The following is a 24,326-nucleotide window of genomic DNA, read 5'->3' as shown; positions in this document are numbered from 1 at the left end:
TGGTAATGACAATCCCGTACCGCAATTCTGAGGTACGCCTGATGAGGTGGATAAATGGGGACATGAAGGTATGCATCCTTTATGTCCCGAGTCACCATAAAATCTACCCCTTTCAGGCTTGCAATGACCTCTCTTAGCGATTCCATCTTGAACTTGAACCTTTTCAGGCATATGTTCAGGGATTTTAAATTCAATATGGGTCTGACCGAACCGTCTGGTTTCGGGACTACAACATGGTCGAATAATAACCCCCTCCTTGTTGAAGGAGGGGAACCTTGACCACCACCTGTTGAAGATACAATTTGTGAATTGCAGTTAACACTGTTTCCCTCTTGTGGGGGGAAGCCGGCAGGGCCTTCGGTGAGGGGGCATCTTCTCAAAGTCCAGCTTGTATCCCTGAGACACAATATCTATTGCCCAGGGATCTAACAGGGAGTGAACCCACTTGTGGCTGAACTTACGAAGGCGTGACCCCCCGGGCCTAGCTCCGCCTGTGGAGCCCCAGCGACATGCGGTGGATTTTTGTAGAGGCCGGGGAGGACTTCTGTTCCTGGGAACTAGCTGTGTTGTGCAGCTTCTTTCCTCTGCCCCCGCCTCTGGCAAGAAAGGACGCACCTCGGACTTTCTTGTTTCTTTGTTTGAAAGGCTGCATTTGATAATGTCGTGCTTTCCTAGGCTGTGCAGGAATATAAGGCAAAAATAAGATTTTACTTACCGGTAAATCTATTTCTCATAGTCCGTAGTGGATGCTGGGGACTCCGTAAGGACCATGGGGAATAGACGGGCTCCGCAGGAGACAGGGCACTTTAAGAAAGAATTTGGATACTGGTGTGCTCTGGCTCCTCCCTCTATGTCCCTCCTCCAGACCTCAGTTAAAGAAACTGTGCCCGGAAGAGCTGACAGTACAAGGAAAGGATTTTGGAATCCAGGGCAAGACTTATACCAGTCACACCAATCACACCGTATAACTTGTGATAAACTTATCCAGTTAACAGTATGAACAACAATAGAGCATCAGATCAACCCTGATGCAACTATAACATAACCCTTATGTAAGCAATAACTATATACAAGCATTGCAGAAAAAGTCCGCACTTGGGACGGGCGCCCAGCATCCACTACGGACTACGAGAAATAGATTTACCGGTAAGTAAAATCTTATTTTCTCTAACATCCTAGTGGATGCTGGGGACTCCGTAAGGACCATGGGGATTATACCAAAGCTCCCAAACGGGCGGGAGAGTGCGGATGACTCTGCAGCACCGAATGAGCAAACACAAGGTCCTCCTCAGCCAGGGTATCAAACTTGTAGAACTTTGCAAAAGTGTTTGAACCCGACCAAGTAGCTGCTCGGCAAAGCTGTAATGCCGAGACCCCCTCGGGCAGCAGCCCAAGAAGAGCCCACCTTCCTTGTGGAATGGGCTTTTACTGATTTTGGCAGCGGCAATCCAGCCGCAGAATGAGCCTGCTGAATCGTGTTACAGATCCAGCGAGCAATAGTTTGCTTTGAAGCAGGAGCACCCAGCTTGTTGGGTGCATACAGGATAAACAGTGACTCAGTTTTCCCGACTCTTGCCGTTCTGACTACATAAACCTTCAAAGCCCTGACCACATCTAGTAACTCGGAATCCTCCAAGTCATGAATAGCCACAGGCACCACAATAGGTTGGTTCATATGAAAAGATGACACCACTTTTGGCAGAAATTGCGGACGGGTCCGCAATTCCGCCCTGTCCATATGGAAAACCAGATAGCGGCTTTGTCACATAAAAGCCCCTAATTCTGACACACGCCAAGCTGAAGCCAAGGCTAATAGCATGATCACCTTCCACGTGAGAAATTTTAACTCCACGGTTTTAAGTGGCTCAAACCAGTGTGACTTCAGGAAACTCAACACCACGTTAAGATCCCAAGGTGCCACTGGAGGCACAAAAGGGGGCTGAATATGCAGCACTCCCTTTACAAACGTCTGAACTTCAGGAAGAGAAGCCAGTTCTTTTTGAAAGAAAATGGATAGGGCCGAAATCTGGACCTTAATGGAACCCAATTTTAGGCCCATAGTCAATCCCGACTGTAGGAAGTGAAGGAAACGGCCCAGCTGGAATTCCCTTGTAGGGGCATTCCTGGCCTCACACCAAGCAACATATTTTCGCCATATACGGTGATAATGTTTAGCCGTCACGTCCTTCCTAGCCTTTATCAGCATAGGAATAACCTCATCCGGAATGCCTTTTTCTGCTAGGATCCGGCGTTCAACCGCCATGCCGTCAAACGCAGCCGCGGTAAGTCTTGGAACAGACAGGGCCCCTGTTGCAACAAGTCCTGTCTTAGAGGCAGAGGCCATGGGTCCTCTGTGAGCATTTCTTGCAGCTCTGGATACCAAGTCCTTCTTGGCCAATCCGGAACAATGAGTATTGTTCTCACTCCTCTTCTTCTTATGATTCTCAGCACCTTGGGTATGAGAGGAAGAGGAGGAAATACATAGACCGTCTGGAACACCCACGGTGTCACTAGTGCGTCTACAGCTATCGCCTCAGGGTCTCTTGACCTGGCGCAATACCTCTGTAGCTTTTTGTTGAGGCGGGATGCCATCATGTCTACTTGTGGCAGTTCCCACCGACTTGCAATCTGCGTGAAGACTTCTTGATGAAGTCCCCACTCTCCCGGGTGGAGGTCGTGCCTGCTGAGGAAGTCTGCTTCCCAGTTGTCCACTCCCGGAATGAACACTGCTGACAGTGCACTTACGTGATTCTCCGCCCAGCGATTAATTCTGGTGGCTTCCGCCATCGCCACCCTGCTCCTTGTGCCGCCTTGGCGGTTTACATGAGCCACTGCGGTGATGTTGTCTGACTGAATCAGCACCGGTCGGTCGCGAAGCAGGGTCTCCGCTTGACGTAGGGCATTGTATATTGCCCTTAGTTCCAGGATGTTGATGTGAAGGCAAGTCTCCTGACTTGACCACAGACCTTGGAAATTTCTTCCCTGTGTGACTGCTCCCCACCCTCGGAGGCTTGCGTCCGTGGTCACCAGGACCCAGTCCTGAATGCCGAATCTGCGGCCCTCGAGAAGGTGAGCACTCTGCAGCCACCACAGGAGAGACACCCTGGTCCTGGGGAACAGGGTGATCAGCCGATGCATTTGTAGTTGTGATCCGGACCACTTGTCCAACAGATCCCATTAAAAGGTCCTCGCATGGAACCTGCCGAAGAGAATGGCCTCGTATGATGCCACCATCTTTCCCAGGACTCGCGTGCAGTGATGCACCAACACCTGTTTTGGTTTTAATAGGTCTCCAGTGTCATGAGCTCCTGAGCCTTCTCCATCGGGAGATAAACCCTCTTCTGGTCTGTGTCCAGAATCATGCCCAGGAAGGGCAGACGAGTCGTAGGAAATCAACTGCGACTTTGGAATATTTAGAATCCAGACGTGCTGTTGTAACACTTCCCGAGAGCGTGCCACGCTGAACAGCAACTGCTCTCTGGACCTCGCCTTTATGAGGAGATCGTCCAAGTATGGGATAATTGTGACTCCTTGCCGTCGCAGGAGCACCATCATTTCCGCCATTACCTTGGTAAATATTCTCGGTGCCGTGGAGAGACCAAACGGCAACGTCTGGAATTGGTAATGACAATCCTGTACCACAAATCTCAGGTACTCCTGATGAGGTGGATAAATGGGGAAATGAAGGTAAGCATCCTTTATGTCCAGAGACACCATAAAATCCCCCCCTTCCAGGCTTGCAATGACCGCTCTGAGCGATTCCATCTTGAACTTGAACCTTTTCAGGTATATGTTCAGGGATTTTAAATTCAATATGGGTCTGACCGAACCGTCCGGTTTCAGTACCACAAACATGGTCGAATAGTAACCCCTTACCTGTTGAAGGCGGGGAACCTTTACCACCACCTGCTGAAGATACAATTTGTGAATTGCAGCTAATACTATTTCCCTCTCTAAGGGGGAAGCTGGCAGGGCCGATTTGAGGTAACGGTGAGCGGGCATCTCTTCGAATTCCAGCTTGTATCCCTGAGACACAATCTCTATAGCCCAGGGATCCACCTGGGAGTGAACGCACTTGTGGCTGAAATTACGGAGACGCGCCCCCACCGGGCCTGGCTCCGCCTGTGGAGCCCCACCGTCATGCGGTGGATTTAGTGGAAGCCGGGGAGGACTTCTGTTCCTGGGAACTAGCTGTATTGTGCAGTTTCTTTCCTCTACTCCTTCCTCTGGCAAGAAAAGACGCACCTCGGACTTTGCCTTTTTGTGATCAAAAGGACTGCATTTGGAAATACGGTGCTTTCTTAGGTTGTGAGGGAACATATGGCAAAAATTTTTACCTTCCAGCCGTAGCTGTGGAGACCAGGTCCGAGAGACCGTCCCCAAACAATTCCTCACCCTTGTAAGGTAAAACCTCCATGTGCCTTTTTGAGTCGGCATCGCCTGTCCATTGCCGAGTCCACAGGACCCTTCTGGCAGAAATCGACATTGCATTTATTCTAGAGCCCAGTAGGCAAATGTCTCTTTGAGCATCTATCACATATAGGACAGCGTCTTTTATATGCCCCAGGGTCAGTAACATAGTAGCCTTGTCCAAGGTATCAAGTTCCTCAGATAAGGTATCTGTCCATGCTGCTACAGCACTACACATCCAGGCCGACGCAATCGCCGGCCTTAGTAAGGTACCTGAATGTGTATAAATGGACTTCAGGATACCCTCCTGCTTTCTATCCGCAGCATCTTTTAGGGTGGCCGTATCCTGTGACGGCAGGGCTACCCTCTTGGATAAGAGTGTTAAAGCTTTGTCTACCCTAGGGGAGGATTCCCAGCGTAACCTGTCCGTTGGCGGGAAAGGATACGCCATAAGCATCCGTTTGGAAATCTGCAGTTTTCTATCTGGAGATTCCCAAGCCTTTTCACACAACTCATTTAAATCATGTAAAGGGGGAAAGGTCACCTCTTGCCTTTTTTCCCCATACATATAAACCCTCTTGTCAGGGACTGGGGTTTCCTCTGTGATGTGCAACACAACCTTCATTGCTATAATCATGTAACGGATGGCTTTAGCCATTTTAGGCTGTAACTTTGCATCATCGCCATCGACACTGGAGTCAGAATCCGTGTCGATATCTGTGTCAACAATTTGGGACAGTGGGCGCTTCTGAGACCCTGACGGCCTCTGCGACATAGGATCAGGCATGGGCTGAGACCCCGGCTGTCCCAAGTCTTCAGCTTTATCCAACCTTTTATGCAAGGAATTAACATTATCATTTAAAACCTTCCACATATCCATCCAATCAGGTGTCGGCGGCGACCCCACATTCATTTGTTCCCGCTCTGTTTCCACATAGCCTTCCTCGTCAAACATGTCGACACAATCGTACCGACACACCACACACACACAGGGGATGCTCTATTTGAAGACAGTTCCCCCACAAGGCCTTTTGGAGAGACAGAGAGAGAGTATGCCAGCACACACCCCAGCGCTATAGGTCCCAGGAATCACACAGTAACTTAGTGTTAACCCAGTAGCTGCTGTATATACTGTTTTTGCGCCAAATTTATATGCCCCCCCTCTATTTTTACCCTCTTTTATCGTGATTCTGCAGGGGAGAGCCTGGGGAGCTTCCTCTCAGCGGAGCTGTGGAGAGTAAATGGCGCTGGTGAGTGCTGAGGAAGAAGCCCCGCCCCCTCAGCGGCGGGCTTCTGTCCCGCGTTTCTGTGTAAAAATATGGCGGGGGCCCATGCATATATACAGTGCCCAACTGTATAAATGCCCACTTTTGCCAAGAGGTCTCTAATTGCTGCCCAGGGCCCCCCCCCTGCGCCCTGCACCCTACAGTGACCGGAGTGTGTGGGTTTAGTGTGGGAGCAATGGCGCACAGCTGCAGTGCTGTGCGCTACCTCATATGAAGACTGGAGTCTTCTGCCGCCGATTTCGAAGTCTTCTTGCTTCTGTCACCGGCTTCTGTCTTCCGGCTCTGCGAGGGGGACGGCGGCGCGGCTCCGGGATCGGACGACCAAGGGTGCGATCCTGTGTACGATCCCTCTGGAGCTAATGGTGTCCAGTAGCCTAAGAAGCAGGACCTATCTTCAGTGAGTAGGGCTGCTTCTCTCCCCTCAGTCCCACGTAGCAGAGAGTCTGTTGCCAGCAGATCTCTCTGAAAATAAAAAAACCTAACAAAATACTTTTTTTTAGCAAGCTCAGGAGAGCTCACTAAGTAGCACCCAGCTCGTCCGGGCACAGATTCAAAACTGAGGTCTGGAGGAGGGACATAGAGGGAGGAGCCAGAGCACACCAGTATCCAAATTCTTTCTTAAAGTGCCCTGTCTCCTGCGGAGCCCGTCTATTCCCCATGGTCCTTACGGAGTCCCCAGCATCCACTAGGACGTTAGAGAAATATCAGAATTACCAGCTATAGCCGTGGAGACCAGTTCCGAGAACCATCCTCCACACAATCCTCAGCCTTCCTTATGCCTCTTAAGTCGGCATCATCTGTCCATTGCATATTCTACAGGACACGTCAAGCAGAAATCGACATAGCTTTGACTCTAGGACCCAGTATACTCATGTCTCTTTGGGCATGTTTTATTTATTTATTTTATATATATATATATATATATATATATATATATATATATATATATATATATATATAAAAAATAATAAGATTTTACTTACCGATAAATCTATTTCTCGTAGTCCGTAGTGGATGCTGGGGACTCCGTCAGGACCATGGGGATTAGCGGCTCCGCAGGAGACAGGGCACAAAAATAAAGCTTTAGGATCAGGTGGTGTGCACTGGCTCCTCCCCCTATGACCCTCCTCCAAGCCTCAGTTAGGATACTGTGCCCGGACGAGCGTACACAATAAGGAAGGATTTTGAATCCCGGGTAAGACTCATACCAGCCACACCAATCACACCGTACAACTTGTGATCTGAACCCAGTTAACAGTATGACAACGTAGGAGCCTCTGAACAGACGGCTCACAACAAGAACAACCCGATTTTTTTGTAACAATAACTATGTACAAGTATTGCAGACAATCCGCACTTGGGATGGGCGCCCAGCATCCACTACGGACTACGAGAAATAGATTTATCGGTAAGTAAAATCTTATTTTCTCTAACGTCCTAGTGGATGCTGGGGACTCCGTAAGGACCATGGGGATTATACCAAAGCTCCCAAACAGGCGGGAGAGTGCGGATGACTCTGCAGCACCGAATGAGAGAACTCCAGGTCCTCTTTAGCCAGGGTATCAAATTTGTAGAATTTTACAAAAGTGTTCTCCCCCGACCACGTAGCTGCTCGGCAGAGTTGTAATGCCGAGACCCCTCGGGCAGCCGCCCAGGATGAGACCACCTTCCTTGTGGAATGGGCCTTGACAGATTTAGGCTGTGGCAGGCCTGCCACAGAATGTGCAAGTTGAATTGTGCTACAAATCCAACGAGCAATCGTCTGCTTAGAAGCAGGAGCACCCAGCTTGTTGGGTGCATACAGTATAAACAGCGAGTCAGATTTTCTGACTCCAGCCGTCCTTGAAATATATATTTTCAATGCCCTGACAACGTCCAGCAACTTGGAATCCTCCAAATCGCTAGTAGCCGCAGGCACCACAATAGGCTGGTTCAGGTGAAACGCTGACACCACCTTAGGCAGAAAATGAGGACGCGTCCGCAGTTCTGCCCTGTCCGAATGGAAAATCAGATATGGGCTCTTATATGATAAAGCCGCTAATTCTGATACTCTCCTGGCTGAAGCCAGGGCCAGAAGCATGGTTACTTTCCATGTAAGATATTTCAAATCCGCCGATTTGAGTGGCTCAAACCAATGGGATTTGAGAAAATCCAAAACTACATTAAGGTCCCACGGAGCCACTGGGGGCACAACCGGGGGCTGTATATGTAGTACTCCTTTTACAAAAGTCTGGACTTCAGGAACTGAAGCCAATTCTTTCTGGAAGAAAATCGACAGCGCCGAAATTTGAACCTTAATGGACCCCAACTTGAGGCCCATAGACAATCCTGTTTGCAGGAAATGTAGGAATCGACCCAATTGAAATTCCTCCGTGGGGGCCTTCCTGGCCTCACACCACGCAACATATTTTCTCCAAATGCGGTGATAATGTTGTGCAGTCACCTCCTTCCTGGCTTTTACCAGTGTAGGAATGACCTCTTCTGGAATGCCTTTTTCCCTTAGAATTCGGCGTTCAACCGCCACGCCGTCAAACGCAGCCGCGGTAAGTCTTGGAATAGACACGGTCCCTGCTGAATCAGGTCCCGTCTTAGAGGTAGAGGCCACGGATTTTCCGTGAGCATCTTCTGAAGTTCCGGGTACCAAGTTCTTCTTGGCCAATCCGGAGCCACGAGTATCGTTCTTACTCCCCTTTGCCGTATAATTCTCAGTACTTTGGGTATGAGAGGCAGAGGAGGAAACACATACACTGACTGGAACACCCACGGTGTTACCAGAGCGTCCACAGCTATTGCCTGAGGGTCTCTTGACCTGGCGCAATACCTGTCCAGTTTTTTGTTGAGGCGAGACGCCATCATATCCACCTTTGGTTTTTCCCAACGGTTCACAATCATGTGGAAGACTTCTGGATGAAGTCCCCACTCTCCCGGGTGTAGATCGTGTCTGCTGAGGAAGTCTGCTTCCCAGTTGTCCACTCCCGGAATGAACACTGCTGACAGTGCTATCACATGATCTTCCGCCCAGCGAAGAATCCTTGCAGCTTCTGCCATTGCTCTCCTGCTTCTTGTGCCGCCCTGTCTGTTTACGTGGGAGACTGCCGTGATGTTGTCCGACTGGATCAACACCGGCTGACCCTGAAGCAGGGGTTTTGCCAGGCTTAGAGCATTGTAAATCGCTCTTAGCTCCAGTATATTTATGTGAAGAGACATCTCCAGGCTTGACCATACTCCCTGGAAGTTTCTTCCCTGTGTGACCGCTCCCCAGCCTCTCAGACTGGCATCCGTGGTCACCAGGACCCAGTCCTGTATGCCGAATCTGCGGCCTTCTAACAGATGAGCACTCTGCAACCACCACAGAAGAGACACCCTTGTCCGTGGCGATAAGGTTATCCGCTGATGCATCTGCAGATGCGATCCGGACCATTTGTCCAGCAGATCCCACTGAAAAGTTCGTGCGTGGAATCTGCGGAATGGGATTGCTTCGTAAGAAGCCACCATCTTTCCCAGGACTCTTGTGCATTGATGCACAGACACTTTTCCTGGTTTTAGGAGGTTCCTGACAAGTTCGGATAACTCCTTGGCTTTCTCCTCCGGAAGAAACACCTTTTTCTGAACCGTGTCCAGAATCATTCCCAGGAACAGCAGACGTGTTGTCGGGGTCAACTGAGATTTTGGAAAATTCAGAATCCACCCGTGTTGTTGCAGCACTACTTGGGTTAGTGCTACTCCGTCCTCCAGCTGTTCTCTGGACCTTGCCCTTATCAGGAGATCGTCCAAGTAAGGGATAATTAATACGCCTCTTCTTCGCAGAAGAATCATCATTTCGGCCATTACCTTGGTAAAGACCCGAGGTGCCGTGGACAATCCAAACGGCAGCGTCTGAAACTGATAATGACAGTTTTGCACCACGAACCTGAGGTACCCTTGATGTGAAGGGCAAATTGGGACATGCAGGTAAGCATCTTTTATGTCCAGGGACACCATAAAGTCCCCTTCTTCCAGATTCGCTATCACTGCTCTGAGTGATTCCATCTTGAACTTGAATTTTTGTATGTACAGGTTCAAAGATTTCAGATTTAGAATAGGTCTTACCGAGCCGTCCGGCTTCGGTACCACAAATAGCGTGGAGTAATACCCCTTTTCCTGTTGTAGGAGGGGTACCTTGACTATCACCTGCTGAGAAAACAGCTTGTGAATGGCTTCCAATACCGTCGCCCTGTCTGAGGGAGACGTTGGCAAAGCAGACTTTAGGAACCGGCGAGGGGGAGACTTCTCGAATTCCAACCTGTAACCCTGAGATACTACCTGCAGGATCCAGGGGTCCACCTGTGAGCAAGCCCACTGCGCGCTGAAATTCTTGAGTCGACCCCCCACCGTTCCTGAGTCCGCTTGTAAAGCCCCAGCGTCATGCTGAGGGCTTTGCAGAACCCGCGGAGGGCTTCTGTTCCTGGGAAGGAGCTGCTTGCTGCCCTCTCTTACCCTTTCCTCTGCCTCGGGGCAGATATGACTGTCCTTTTGCCCGCTTCTTATAGGACCGAAAGGACTGCGGCTGAAAAGACGGTGTCTTTTTCTGTTGGGAGGGGGTCTGAGGTAAAAAGGTGGATTTCCCGGCAGTTGCCGTGGCCACCAAATCCGATAGACCGACGCCAAATAATTCCTCCCCTTTATACGGCAATACTTCCATATGCCGTTTGGAATCCGCATCACCTGACCACTGTCGTGTCCATAAACTTCTTCTGGCAGATATGGACATCGCACTTACTCTCGATGCCAGAGTGCAAATATCCCTCTGAGCATCTCGCATATAAAGAAAAGCATCCTTTAATTGCTCTAAAGTCTGTAAAAATAAGAATTTACTTACCGATAATTCTATTTCTCGGAGTCCGTAGTGGATGCTGGGGTTCCTGAAAGGACCATGGGGAATAGCGGCTCCGCAGGAGACAGGGCACAAAAGTAAAGCTTTCCGATCAGGTGGTGTGCACTGGCTCCTCCCCCTATGACCCTCCTCCAAGCCAGTTAGGTACTGTGCCCGGACGAGCGTACACAATAAGGGAGGAATTTTTGAATCCCGGGTAAGACTCATACCAGCCACACCAATCACACCGTACAACTTGTGATCTAAACCCAGTTAACAGTATGATAACAGCGGAGCCTCTGAAGAGATGGCTCACAACAATAATAACCCGATTTTTGTAACTATGTACAAGTATTGCAGATAATCCGCACTTGGGATGGGCGCCCAGCATCCACTACGGACTCCGAGAAATAGAATTATCGGTAAGTAAATTCTTATTTTCTCTATCGTCCTAGTGGATGCTGGGGTTCCTGAAAGGACCATGGGGATTATACCAAAGCTCCCAAACGGGCGGGAGAGTGCGGATGACTCTGCAGCACCGAATGAGAGAACTCCAGGTCCTCCTTAGCCAGGGTATCATATTTGTAGAATTTAGCAAACGTGTTTGCCCCTGACCAAGTAGCTGCTCGGCAAAGTTGTAAAGCCGAGACCCCTCGGGCAGCCGCCCAAGATGAGCCCACCTTCCTTGTGGAATGGGCATTTACATATTTTGGCTGTGGCAGGCCTGCCACAGAATGTGCAAGCTGAATTGTATTACACATCCAACTAGCAATAGTCTGCTTAGAAGCAAGAGCACCCAGTTTGTTGGGTGCATACAGGATAACAGCAAGTCAGTTTTCCTGACTCCAGCCGTCCTGGAACATATTTTCAGGGCCCTGACAACATCTAGCAACTTGGAGTCCTCCAAGTCCCTAGTAGGTGCAAGGCACCACAATAAGCTGGTTCAGGTGAAACACTGACACCACCTTAGGGAGAGAACTGGGGACGAGTCCGCAGCTCTGCCCTGTCCGAATGGACAAACAGATATGGGCTTTTTTGAGAAAAAACCACCAATTTGACACTCGCCTGGTCCAGGCCAGGGCCAAGAGCATGGTCACTTTTCATGTGAGATGCTTCAAATCCACAGATTTGACTGGTTTTAAACCAATGTGATTTGAGGAATCCCAGAACTACGTTGAGATCCCACAGTGCCACTGGAGGCACAAAAGGGGGTTGTATATGCAATACTCCCTTGACAAACTTCTGGACTTCAGGAACTGAAGCCAATTCTTTCTGGAAGAAAATCGACAGGGCCGAAATTTGAACCTTAATGGACCCCAATTTGAGGCCCATAGACACTCCTGTTTGCAGGAAATGCAGGAAACGACCGAGTTGAAATTTCTTTGTGGGGCCTTCCTGGCCTCACACCACGCAACATATTTTCGCCACATGTGGTGATAATGTTGTGCGGTCACCTCCTTTCTGGCTTTGACCAGGGTAGGAATGACCTCTTCCGGAATGCCTTTTTCCCTTAGGATCCGGCTTTCCACCGCCATGCCGACAAACGCAGCTGCGGTAAGTCTTGGAACAGACATGGTACTTGCTGAAGCAAGTCCCTTCTTAGCGGCAGAGGCCATAAGACCTCTGTAAGCATCTCTTGAAGTTCCGGGTACCAAGTCCTTCTTGGCCAATCCGGAGCCATGAGTATAGTTCTTACTCCTCTACGTCTTATAATTCTCAGCACCTTAGGTATGAGAAGCAGAGGAGGGAACACATACACCGACTGGTACACCCACGGTGTTACCAGAACGTCCACAGCTATTGCCTGAGGGTCTCTTGACCTGGCGCAATACCTGTCCCGTTTTTTGTTCAGACGGGACGCCATCATGTCCACCTTTGGTATTTCCCAACGGTTTACAATCATGTGGAAAAAACTTCCCGATGAAGTTTCCACTCTCCCGGGTGGAGGTCGTGCCTGCTGAGGAAGTCTGCTTCCCAGTTTCCATTCCCGGGATGAAACACTGCTGACAGTGCTATCACATGATTTTCCGCCCAGCGAAAAGTCCTTGCAGTTTTTGCCATTGCCCTCCTGCTTCTTGTGTCGCCCTGTCTGTTTACGTGGGCGACTGCCGTGATGTTTTTCCCACTGGATCAATACCGGCTGACCTTGAAGCAGAGGTCTTGCAAAGCTTAGAGCATTATAAATTTACCCTTAGCTCCAGTATATTTATGTGGAGAAAAGTCTCCAGACTTGATCACACTCCCTGGAAATTTTTTCCTTGTGTGACTGCTCCCCAGCCTCTCGGGCTGGGCTCCGTGGTCACCAGCATCCAATCCTGAATGCCGAATCTGCGGCCCTCTAGAAGATGAGCACTCTATAACCACCACAGGAGAGACACCCTTGTCCTTGGATATAGGGTTATCCGCTGATGCATCTGAAGATGCGATCCGGACCATTTGTCCAGCAGATCCCACTGAAAAGTTCTTGCGTGAAATCTGCCGAATGGAATTGCTTCGTAGGAAGCCACCATTTTTACCAGGATCCTTGTGTAATGATGCACTGTTTTTAGGAGGTTCCTGACTAGCTCGGATAACTCCCTGGCTTTCTCTTCCGGGAGAAACACCTTTTTCTGGACTGTGTCCAGAATCATCCCTAGGCACAGCAGACGTGTCGTCGGGATCAGCTGCGATTTTGGAATATTTAGAATCCACCCGTGCTGTTGTAGCAGTATCCGAGATAGTGCTACTCCGACCTCCAACTGTTCCCTGGACTATGCCCTTATCAGGAGATCGTCCAAGTAAGGGATAATTAAGACGCCTTTTCTTCGAAGAAGAATCATCATTTCGGCCATTACCTTGGTAAAGACCCGGGGTGCCGTGGACAATCCAAACGGCAGCGTCTGAAACTGATAGTGACAGTTCTGCACCACGAACCTGAGGTACCCTTAGTGAGAAGGGCAAATTTGGGACATAGAGGTAAGCATCCCTGATGTCCCGGGACACTATATAGTCCCCTTCTTCCTGGTTCGTTATCACTGCTCTGAGTGACTCCATCTTGATTTGAACCTTTGTAAGTGTTCAAAAAAATTTTTTTAGAATAAGTCTCACCTAGCCTTCTGGCTTCAGTACCACAATATAGTGTGGAATAATACCCCTTTTCTTGTAGTAGGAGGGGTAATTTAATTATCACCTGCTGGAATACAGCTTGTGAATTTTTTCCCATACTGCCTCCTTGTCGGAGGGAGACCTTGGTAAAGCAGACTTCAGGAGCCTGCGAAGGGGAAACGTCTCGACATTCCAATCTGTACCCCTGGGATACTACTTGTAGGATCCAGGGGTCCTGTACGGTCTCAGCGCCATGCTGAGAACTTGTCAGAAGCGGTGGAACGCTTCTGTTCCTGGGAATGGGCTGCCTGCTGCAGTCTTCTTCCCTTTCCTCTATCCCTGGGCAGATATGATCTTATAGGGACGAAAGGACTGAGCCTGAAAAGACGGTGTCTTTTTCTGCAGAGATGTGACTTAGGGTAAAAACGGCGGATTTTCCAGCAGTTGCCGTGGCCACCAGGTCCGATGGACCGACCCCAAATAACTCCTCTTCCTTTATACGGCAATACACCTTTGTGCCGTTTGGAATCTGCATCACCTGACCACTGTCGTGTCCATAACATCTTCTGGCAGATATGGACATCGCATTTACTCTTGATGCCAGAGTGCAAATATCCCTCTGTGCATCTCGCATATATAGAAATGCATCCTTTAAATGCTCTATAGTCAATAAAATACTGTCCCTGTCAAGGGTATCAATATTTTTAGTCAGGGAATCCGACCAAGCCACCCCAGCTCTGCACATCCAGGCTGAGGCGATCGCTGGTCGCAGTATAACACCAGTATGTGTGTATATACTTTTTATGATATTTTCCAGCCTCCTGTCAGCTGGTCCTTGAGGACGGCCCTATCTATAGACGGTACCGCCACTTGTTTTGATAAGCGTGTGAGCGCCTTATCCACCCTAAGGGGTGTTTCCCAACGCGCCCTAACTTCTGGCGGGAAAGGGTATACCGCCCATAATTTTCTATCGGGGGGAACCCACGCATCATCACACACTTCATTTAATTTATCTGATTCAGGAAAAACTACGGTAGTTTTTTCACATCCCACATAATACCCTCTTTTGTGGTACTTGTAGTATCAGAAATATGTAACACCTCCTTCATTGCCTTTAACGTGTGGCCCTAATAAGGAATACGTTTGTTTATTCACCGTCGACACTGGATTCAGTGTCCCTGTCTGTGTCTGTGTCGACCGACTAAAGTAAACGGGCGTTTTAAAACCCCTGACGGTGTTTTTGAGACGTCTGGACCGGTACTAATTGTTTGTCGGCCGTCTCATGTCGTCAACCGACCTTGCAGCGTGTTGACATTATCACGTAATTTCCTAAATAAGCCATCCATTCCGGTGTCGACTCCCTAGAGAGTGACATCACCATTACAGGCAATTGCTCCGCCTCCTCACCAACATCGTCCTCATACATGTCGACACACACGTACCGACACACAGCACACACACAGGGAATGCTCTGATAGAGGACAGGACCCACTAGCCCTTTGGAGAGACAGAGGGAGAGTTTACCAGCACACACCAAAAACGCTATAATTATATAGGGACAACCTTATATAAGTGTTTTCCCTTATAGCATCTTTTTTATATATTTCTATCGCCAATTTAGTGCCCCCCCTCTCTGTTTTAACCCTGTTTCTGTAGTGCAGTGCAGGGGAGAGCCTGGGAGCCTTCCCTCCAGCCTTTCTGTGAGGGAAAATGGCGCTGTGTGCTGAGGAGATAGGCCCCGCCCCTTTTTCGGCGGCCTCGTCTCCCGCTCTTAACGGATTCTGGCAGGGGTTAAATATCTCCATATAGCCTCCGGAGGCTATATGTGAGGTATTTTTAGCCAAAATAGGTATTCATTTGCCTCCCAGGGCGCCCCCCTCCCAGCGCCCTGCACTCTCAGTGACTGCCGTGTGAAGTGTGCTGAGAGGAAAATGGCGCACAGCTGCAGTGCTGTGCGCTACCTTTAGAAGACTGAGGAGTCTTCTGCCGCCGATTCTGGACCTCTTCTTACTTCAGCATCTGCAAGGGGGCCGGCGGCAAGGCTCCGGTGACCATCCAGGCTGTACCTGTGATCGTCCCTCTGGAGCTGATGTCCAGTAGCCAAGAAGCCAATCCATCCTGCACGCAGGTGAGTTCACTTCTTCTCCCCTAAGTCCCTCGTTGCAGTGATCCTGTTGCCAGCAGGACTCACTGTAAAATAAAAAACCTAAGCTAAACTTTTCTAAGCAGCTCTTTAGGAGAGCCACCTAGATTGCACCCTTCTCGGCCGGGCACAAAAATCTAACTGGCTTGGAGGAGGGTCATAGGGGGAGGAGCCAGTGCACACCACCTGATCGGAAAGCTTTACTTTTGTGCCCTGTCTCCTGCGGAGCCGCTATTCCCCATGGTCCTTTCAGGAACCCCAGCATCCACTAGGACGATAGAGAAATACTGTCCCTATCCAGGGTATCAATATTTTCAGTCAGGGAATCCGACCAGACCACCCCAGCACTGCACATCCAGGCTGAGGCGATGGCTGGTCGCAGTATAACACCAGTATGTGTGTATATACTTTTTAGGGTAGTTTCCAGCCTCCTATCAGCTGGATCCTTGAGGGCGGCCGTATCAGGAGACGGTAACGCCACTTGTTTTGATAAGCGTGTGAGCGCCTTATCCACCTTAGGGGGTGTTTCCCAGCGCGCCCTAACCTCTGGCGGGAAAGGGTATAATGCCAATAACTTTTTTGAAATTAGCATTTTTCTATCTGGGTTAACCCACGCTTCATCACATACATCATTCAATTCCTCTGATTCAGGAAAAACTACAGGTAGTTTTTTCACCCCCCCACATAATACCCCTTTTTGTGGTACTTGTAGTATCAGAGATATGCAAAGCCTCCTTCATTGCCGTGATCATATAACGTGTGGCCCTACTGGAAAAATAGGATTTTGGTACTTACCAGGTAAATCCTTTTCTTTGAATCCATAGGGGGCACTGGAGTACTCTTGGGATATGGACGGGCGTAGCCGAACAAAGGCACTGAATATTCAAATTTAGGACTCTCCCCCCCCTCCATATCCCCAAGTACCTCAGTGTACTTTGCCAGTGTTTTTTACTGAGCGAACAGGATATAGAGAGGTTGACAATGGAGAATCCCTATAACATAACGGACAACCACAAAGTTGATCCGTAACCTTATTGTCAACTAAACAGTTGACACCTTAACCGATAGAACCTTATAATTTGAGCCAATCGGTGAAAATGTGTTACCATAAGCTCCTTTGAGCTTAATACCCCCCTAGTAAAATTTGTTCACTAAGCTCCCTTGAGCTTAAAACAACCCAGGTAAAACTGCTCTGGGTGGGCGTCCAGTGCCCCCTATGGATTCAAAGAAAAGGATTTACCTGGTAAGTACCAAAATCCTATTTTCTTTATCATCCACTAGGGGTCACTGGAGTACTCTTGGGACGTACCAAAGCTTCCCTCGTGGGCGGGAGAGCTGTTTGATACTTGTAACAGTAGGCAGCCAAAGCTAAATGCTGATGGCGCCACCATTTATAACGTATAAACGTGCACAAACGTGGTGCACTGAAGGCTATGTAGCCGCGTCGTAGACGCTCCACGACCCGTTGGGTCTGACATTCCCACAGAACCTGTGGGATGAACTATTACTGACGTAGGCGATTGTAACTTAGCCTTAAAGTAAGTCTGACTTGTAGTCATTATTATCCAACTGGATAATGTCTGCTGAGAAACTGGCTAACCCCAGTTTGCAGTATCATATAGAACAAACAACATATTCATATCACGTACTGTAGACGTTTGGTACATATATAAACGCGTAATGCGTGTACCACATTCCGAATTCTAGAATGTGCTGTCCCCACAGGAACCACTATTGGTATATTGATGTGAAGAATACGAAAGCGGATTTCGTCCGAAGATCTGCTTTGTCATGAGAAACTCAAATACGGTGGCTTGGAATACAAGGCACCCAAATATGAAAACAAAACCCTTGCCGAAGCCAAGGCTAGAAGCCAAGGCTAGAAGAAAAATGTTTTCCAAAGTGAGAAACTTAATTCTCATTTGTTGTAAAGGTTCAAAAAAATATGAAACTTAATTTCCCTTTGTTGAAAGGGTTCCAAAATATGAAAACTGTAATAAATCTGATCCCAACCTCAAATCGCCTGGCGTTGTAGGTGGGATAAATAGAGTCTGAACTTTGGTGACACCTTGTAGAAAGATATTTACAGACGCAAATAGAGGCAAACGTCTTTGAAAATACGTTTACCACACAGATACCTGCACTGTTAGTGCAGATGAACGCAGTTTTCCATCCCATCCCGTTTAACAGAATACGGGTACTTGAAGTATGATGTTGGAAACTTCCGAGGTTTACAACCTATGTAAGCACACGAAATTTTTTAATAATGAGCTGCCTTAAGCGGCTTACTATTTCGTTACATGGTTGGTATAACCGATACTGTAATGCTCTATTTTTTTAAGAGGGCGGTCTTATGGAACGCTTCACGAATTTGCGTGTCATCCTTGCGCAGGGGCCATGCTAATCTTCTCTGTATTGTTCCAATTTTAGTATATGTGCTGCCGAAGCGAGCACTGAACCCTCATCCCGTCAACTGCAGCTGCGGTACATAGATAATAGGTACATAGGTAACTATGGGTAAAAGAACGTTCCCTGATGTAACAGGTTGGACGTATTATGAGCGGGCCAAGATCGTGTGCAAGTATTCCTTGAAAATTCGAGAAGCAAACTTCTCCGAAACCCATGAGATACCACCAGTATGACAGTGACGAACTGTCTTCTGATCCGTTTTGGCAACGAAGAGAGAAGCGGAAAATGGTGGAGCCAGATACACGATGCTGAATGACCCCATGAATGTGATGTACACATACTGAGCTTTTGTAATTGTGGCGAGATGCCATCATGTATACTTGAGGGTAACCCCCTTCTGTGGACTCACATATGAAACACCTCTGGATTTAATGTCCAGTTTTCAAGATCCAAACCCTGACGGGTGAGATCGTATGTCTAACAGATGTCCACTCACGGATTGATCTCTTGACATTTTCACATAATGGCGTTCTGAGCCATTGAAGATTTGAGTTACCTGCCGCATTACCATGCGGCTTCTTGGTTCTCACTGGTTGTTGTGTATGCAACTGCCGTTGCTTTGTTTGACTGCTTAAGGGCAGCGTGAGCCAGGCATGAAAAACAAAATTACATGAAACTCACGGTTGTTCCTCTCCACAGAAATCTTTAGTAAAAAGCGAAAGATTTATTCGTTCTGAAGAGAAACCAGAGTCTATCCCTGGTCAGACTGAAAGCGAATCCTTTATTGCATTGTAAAATGCACAGAGTTCTAGGACATGTATCGACAGCCATCTGTCGTGTTTTAGAACCTTTGCGCTGATTGTAACTACAAATCCTGACTCTCTGCGACTGTCGTCCAGAGTATATGCACCCTTGTCCCTCTGTGGGAAACGCGAGTGAAGGGTGGGGACCTAAATTGAAAACACATCTTTATTCTTAATAGGTGAATACACCAATGTACCGCTAGTGTGCGTGTTTTGCACTAATTACTAGATGTACCTTCTTGCTGGTGTAGTAGGTAAAAGTCTTTGATTTACCGTATTTGTAATCTTACCTAGGAATTGACATCGTTTAGACAGAATTAGATGCGATTGTTTTCGAACTTGATCTGCTATCGCAGTATACCTTAATAGCGCAAGTTAGAGGAACTTTGTTAATACATAGTTCGTATGTGAGATGAGCTATCATCCCATCATCACATTGGTAAATACCGGAAGCGATAAGCAACGGTCGACATGAAGATCAAATGCAATTATGCAATTTTGTGGCTCCAATAAGCAAATACTAACTGCAGAAAATCCATTTTCTAACTGTAGTAAATGACTTGCTTATTGATATAGCAACGGAGCTGTTTGGTTTTGCTCAAACAGAGGGGAATAAGTAACTTGGCGTACTATTGCCTGGTTTATAAGCCAGCAAAGAGTAAATGATCACCTGCCAAACCCTTCGACAGAAGCAGTTTTGTACTTTAAGCTGTAAATAGCTGAGACATATATGAGTTGAAGTCATGAAACCTCTCAAATGTAACATGTAAAGACACGCTTCCACAATTGTAAAAGAGGTCATCAAACCACTGGTTTGCTGACTGTAACGTCCTGTCGTTACAAGGCGTGACTAAAAACACCGTGACAAGTATACTGTATGCGCTAATGGCTGAATATCATCAAGGGATAAAATGCCGTTACAAGCATATCAAATTTAGGAGCAAACAAGCTCTGGCCTTGTCGCGTTTACTAGCGACAATGAAAATAACCGGCGTTAGCAGAAGCTTTACAGATATACTCTGCAGCTTCTTTTAACAGTGATCGGCATGGTTTCATACATAGCTTCTAGTGACCCAAATGTATCCTGGGTTTTTATAATGTTTGACAGAAACGCATCTACCAATGGCGGATCGCATTCTTTTGGAAACGATTATGTATGATTGTCCAAAACCCCGCACTATCTGAGTGCTGGAGTAATGTACCGTACTTACTCGTAGTTATTGGTGTGAGATTTGACCTATAATCGTGCATTAAATTATAAGACCAGTGAAATAAACCCTCTGGTACCCAAAGGGAAATTGGCCCTTTGGAAAAAAACTGTCTTTTGTTAGAGCTGGCGGAGTAACTCCGAGACTCCGATTACCGCTCTTTTAATTTGAATTGCCACTGTAATATTTTTAAAAGTATTTTTAGTCTGCACTAGAGCCTTATTCGCTATGTAGACAGACAACATAATTGGCAACAGACAGACACTTGCCCGATTATATGGCACATATATATATATATATATATATATATATATATATATATATATATATGTTATTGCTGAACAGCATATTTATATGAAACTCATGGTTGTTTCTCTGTACGGAAATCTTTAGGAAACTAAAGTGTTCTTTATGTGAAAAGCAGTTCACCTGGGCATATGAAACCCGAACCAAATTCCTATTAACACCCCTGCGCCTTCTGGTGGCTTAAAGATGTAGGGCAGGAATGTTCTAGAATTATCCTGAACAAAAAATTCCCACCAACACCCCTGCGCCTCCTTGTGGAGCAGAGGTGTATGGCCGGAATGTATAACTGGAAAAACAGCAATGATTGAAATGGCCGTCATGCCATGCTTTTACAGAAAATCACAGTACAGTTACCTGCTGCAGTTTTAATATAGGCTTAATAGCCTATTATACAGATTATACAGTGATAATACAGGTGTATGTAAAATACATGCATTTAGTTAGCCTCTATTAATATGAACACTGCCTGCAGTGTTATTATCTTGCAGTCTTAACAGAAAAGAACAGAAAACATGATTAAACCTGCAATAGGCTATGCCCCTGATAGGCCATTGCTAGGCCAAGCCTCATATATATATTATATATATAAAATGTACTTAACCATATAATCACAGTTGATACTGATATTATACACAGTTGTGCTAGCAAACAGCTTCATTATATATTATATATATATAAAATTTACTTAACCATATAATCACAGTTGATACTGATATTATACACAGTTGTGCTAGCAAACAGCTTCATTATATATTATATATATAAAATTTACTTATTATATATATAAATTGTGCTGAAACATATAATTTCCTGATATTATAGCCCATGACTTTAAAATTGCTGCACTGCTTGTGATAGTTTGAGCAGCCTATCTTTAACCCATGCAGCCTTCTGCTGCTGCTATGGGCATTACTCCCCCTCCCCCCCCCTGCCTCCCCATGTTACCTTACGGGGATCGGGTGCAGGGAAAGGAGGAAAGCGCTGTATATAGCGCCGGGGAGCCGTCCGGAAGAGCGGGCGGCGGCGGCGCCTTCCTACAGCCGTACACAGTCTCCCTGTGTCCGGCCTCAGCGGCGTGCGGTGACTGGAAGAGCGGCCGGCGTCCGTGAGTGACGTGTGGCCGCTCGTTAGCACACGGGTAATCTCGGCGGCGCCTGTGCCGGGGCATCAGCGTAGTGAGAGCGGCCGGCGTCTGAGTGACGTGCGGCCGCTCTGCGCATCGTTCAGGAAGACCTTCAGCGGCGTGTTCAGCGGCTATGGACATTTCTACAGTATAACACTCACACACAGCAGGGCGGCAGCGTGAGCTGACCGCCCTGACACTCATACCTTGTGCCGCCTTCTCTTGGCTGTGACGAGCTTCTCTGTGCAAGCTCCGTTTCAGCCTCCAGCATCTCATCTAGGCTGTTTCTTCCAGCTCTTTGTCTCATCCTGGCTGTGACGGAGCTTCTTTCTGTAAGCTCCGTTCAGTTTGCAGGAGACAGTGGCTGCCTGTGGCTGTGAGGGTGCTCTTTGTGAGGACCGACACGCCATGCGCTTGCTTATAGCGCCTGTGGCTGTGAGGGTGCTCTTTGTGAGGACCGACACGCCATCCGCTGCCTTGCAGCGGCACCATCCCGGACCCATGTTTTTCCATAAACTGGGACGGGAAGTGTAAAAATTAAAAATAAAAATAAAAATCTTCTGAAATGTGGCCTTGCCACAAGCCGATGTTCATCTGTGAGCACCGAAAAAACACTGGCAAAGTACACTGAGGTACTTGGGGATATGGAGGGGGGGGAGAGTCCTAAATTTGAATATTCAGTGCCTTTGTTCGGCTACGCCCGTCCATATCCCAAGAGTACTCCAGTGACCCCTAGTGGATGATAAAGAAATACGTTTGTTTCTTCACCGTCGACACTAGATTCAGTGTCCGGGTCTGTGTCGACCGACTGAGGTAAAGGGCGTTTTACAGCCCCTGACGGTGTCTGAGACGCCTGGGCAGGTACTAACTGGTTTTCCGGCCGTCTCATGTCGTCAACTGATTTTTGTAATGTGCTGACATTATCACGTAATTCCATAAACAAAGCCATCCATTCCGGTGTCGACTCCCTGGGGGGTGACATCACCATTACCGGCAATTGCTCTGCCTCCACACCAACATCGTCCTCATACATGTCGACACACACGTACCGACACACAGCAGACACACAGGGAATGCTCTATTGAAGACAGGACCCCACTAGCCCTTTGGGGAGACAGAGGGAGAGTTTGCCAGCACACACCCAAGTGCTATAATATATATGGGAACAACCCTATATAAGTGTTGTATCCTTATAGCAGCTTAAATATAGTAATATCGCCAAAAAAAAGTGCCCCCCCTCTCTGTTTTACCCTGTTTCTGTAGTGCAGAGCAGGGGAGAGTCCTGGGAGCCTTCCTCACAGCGGAGCTGAGCAGGAAAATGGCGCTGTGTGCTGAGGAGAATAAGCCCCGCCCCCTATTTCGGCGGGCTCTTCTCCGGAGTTTGTGAGATCTGGCAGGGGTTAAATACATCCATATAGCCTCAAGGGCTATGTGTGATGTATTTTTTAGCCATAAAAAGGTATTATACATTGCTGCCCAGGGCGCCCCCCCAGCGCCCTGCACCCTCCGTGACCGCTGTGTGAAGTGTGCTGACAACAATGGCGCACAGCTGCAGTGCTGTGCGCTACCTCAGGAAGACTGAAAAGTCTTCTGCCGCCTGCTTCTGGACCTCTTCCATCTTCGGCATCTGCAAGGGGGGTCGGCGGGGCGGCTCCGGGACCGGACTCCATGGCTGGGCCTGTGTTCGATCCCTCTGGAGCTAATGGTGTCCAGTAGCCTAAGAAGCCAATCCATCCTGCACGCAGGTGAGTTGACTTCTCTCCCCTAAGTCCCTCGATGCAGTGAGCCTGTTGCCAGCAGGACTCACTGAAAATAAAAAACCTAAAAACTTTTTCTAAGCAGCTCTTTAGGAGAGCCACCTAGATTGCACCCTGCTCGGACGGGCACAAAAACCTAACTGAGGCTTGGAGGAGGGTCATAGGGGGAGGAGCCAGTGCACACCACCTGATCCTAAAGCTTTATTTTTGTGCCCTGTCTCCTGCGGAGCCGCTAATCCCCATGGTCCTGACGGAGTCCCCAGCATCCACTAGGACGTTAGAGAAAAGATTTTACTCATCGGTAAATCTATTTCTCGTAGTCCGTAGTGGATGCTGGGGACTCCGTAAGGACCATGGGGATTAGCGGCTCCGCAGGAGACTGGGCACAACTAAAGAAAGCTTTAGGACTACCTGGTGTGCACTGGCTCCTCCCACTAAGACCCTCCTCCAGACCTCAGTTAGGATACTGTGCCCGGAAGAGCTGACACAATGAGGAAGGATTTTGAATCCCGGGTAAGACTCATACCAGCCACACCAATCACACCGTATAACTCGTGATACTATACCCAGTTAACAGTATGATAACAACTGAGCCTCTCAACAGATGGCTCAACAATAACCCTTTAGTTAGGCAATAACTATATACAAGTATTGCAGACAATCCGCACTTGGGATGGGCGCCCAGCATCCACTACGGACTACGAGAAATAGATTTACCGGTGAGTAAAATCTTATTTTCTCTAACGTCCTAAGTGGATGCTGGGGACTCCGTAAGGACCATGGGGATTATACCAAAGCTCCCAAACGGGCGGGAGAGTGCGGATGACTCTGCAGCACCGAATGAGCAAACTCTAGGTCCTCCTCAGCCAGGGTATCAAACTTGTAGACTCTTGCAAGAGTGTTTTAACCCGACCAAGTAACAGCTCGGCAAATTTGTAAAGCCGA

At 48.0% G+C, this 24,326-nt stretch overlaps 1 protein-coding gene and 2 non-coding genes across 6 annotated transcripts in view; all 3 read right to left on the bottom strand.

Moving 5' to 3' along the window:
* Positions 1–24,326, bottom strand: part of LOC134945910 (serine/arginine repetitive matrix protein 2-like) — a 115,263-nt gene that overhangs the window by 7,482 nt on the left and 83,455 nt on the right. The gene's annotated exons all lie outside the window — the stretch shown is intronic.
* On the bottom strand, positions 18,123–18,229 carry LOC134946941 (U6 spliceosomal RNA). The gene has a single exon (XR_010182488.1). It is a non-coding gene; the product is annotated as a U6 spliceosomal RNA (small nuclear RNA).
* Positions 18,823–18,937, bottom strand: LOC134946887 (U5 spliceosomal RNA). The gene has a single exon (XR_010182461.1). It is a non-coding gene; the product is annotated as a U5 spliceosomal RNA (small nuclear RNA).

The sequence above is a fragment of the Pseudophryne corroboree genome, chromosome 7 (genome assembly GCF_028390025.1).
Source record: "Pseudophryne corroboree isolate aPseCor3 chromosome 7, aPseCor3.hap2, whole genome shotgun sequence".
NCBI classification, from domain to species: Eukaryota; Metazoa; Chordata; class Amphibia; order Anura; family Myobatrachidae; genus Pseudophryne; species Pseudophryne corroboree.
This window is presented reverse-complemented; position numbering and strand designations above follow the sequence as displayed.